This window comes from Canis lupus, chromosome 3 (genome assembly GCF_011100685.1).
Source record: "Canis lupus familiaris isolate Mischka breed German Shepherd chromosome 3, alternate assembly UU_Cfam_GSD_1.0, whole genome shotgun sequence".
Taxonomy (NCBI): domain Eukaryota; kingdom Metazoa; phylum Chordata; class Mammalia; order Carnivora; family Canidae; genus Canis; species Canis lupus.
The window spans coordinates 6,144,841-6,145,966 of NC_049224.1; the positions used below are offsets into that span (position 1 = coordinate 6,144,841).

General features: G+C 36.2%; 1 pseudogene; it reads left to right on the forward strand.

Annotated features, from left to right (window-relative positions):
• Positions 1-270: 270 nt before the first annotated feature.
• Positions 271-858, forward strand: LOC100684202 (annotated as a pseudogene).
• The last annotated feature ends 268 nt before the right edge of the window (positions 859-1,126 follow it).

The window sequence follows — 1,126 nt, forward strand, 5'->3', positions numbered from 1 at the left end:
ACATTCTTAAATTTTCTGAAAAACATAATTGAATCTTGAATCTTCAAAGAGAATACTTATTTTTGCTGATTATGATTTTTGCTGAGTATGGTTAAATATACTTATTTTTTGATGTTTTGAAATCAGTATTTTGTATCAATTGAGACAGATATACCTTGATTAACCTCTGGGTAGCAGTTTCTTTTAGCTGGCAGGTCAGCTATTTTTCTCATTAATGACATTTTAATTCAAATGAAATCTAAATCGAAGAAACAAGAGTGTGGCATGAACATGGGGAAGCAATAGAAAGCAAGAAAGTATGTGACCGTGAAGCGAATGCTTAGTCTCCGAGATCAGAGGCTTAAAGAGAAGGATAGATTAAAACCTAAAAAGAAAGAAAAGAAAGATCCCAGTGCACTCAAGGAAAGAGAAGTCCTCCAACATCCTTCCTGCTTATTCTTCCAACATAACACACAGCTGGGCCCCCCTTACCACATCCTGGTTGATACCAACTTTATCAACTTTTCCATTAAAGCCAAACTTAGTACAGCCAATGATGGACTGTGTGTATGCCAAGGGTATCCCTTGTATAACTGACTGTGTAACAGCTGAAATTGAGAAACTGGGGCAAAAGTATCGAGTGGCTCTAAGGATTGCCAAGGATCTGAGATTTGAACGATTGCCATGCACACACGAGGGAACCTATGCAGATGCTTAGTACAGAGAATAACTCAGCACAAGTGTTACATTGTGGCCACAGTTGACTGGGACCTTAAACGAAGGATCCAGAAGATCCCTGGAGTTCCTATCATGTGCATTTCTAACCATAGGTACAACATTGAGCGGATGCCAGATGATTATGGAGCCCCTCGGTTCTAATTCTTAAAAGATAGAGTTTTTCTGCCTTCTTATACCAACTTTTTCTGTTGTCAGTTCATATTAGCAATATGCTATAGTATGAATTATTCTTCTTACCCATTTGCTCTGTTATGAGCTGAGTATGGTTAAATATACTCATTTTTTGATGTTTTGAAATCAGTATTTTGTATCATTTTAAGTATTCGTGCATCTTTCTATAAATCAGATGATTGCTTGTAAATAAAATGAAATCTAAATCAAATGCACTACTGAAAATATATTGTGTGTT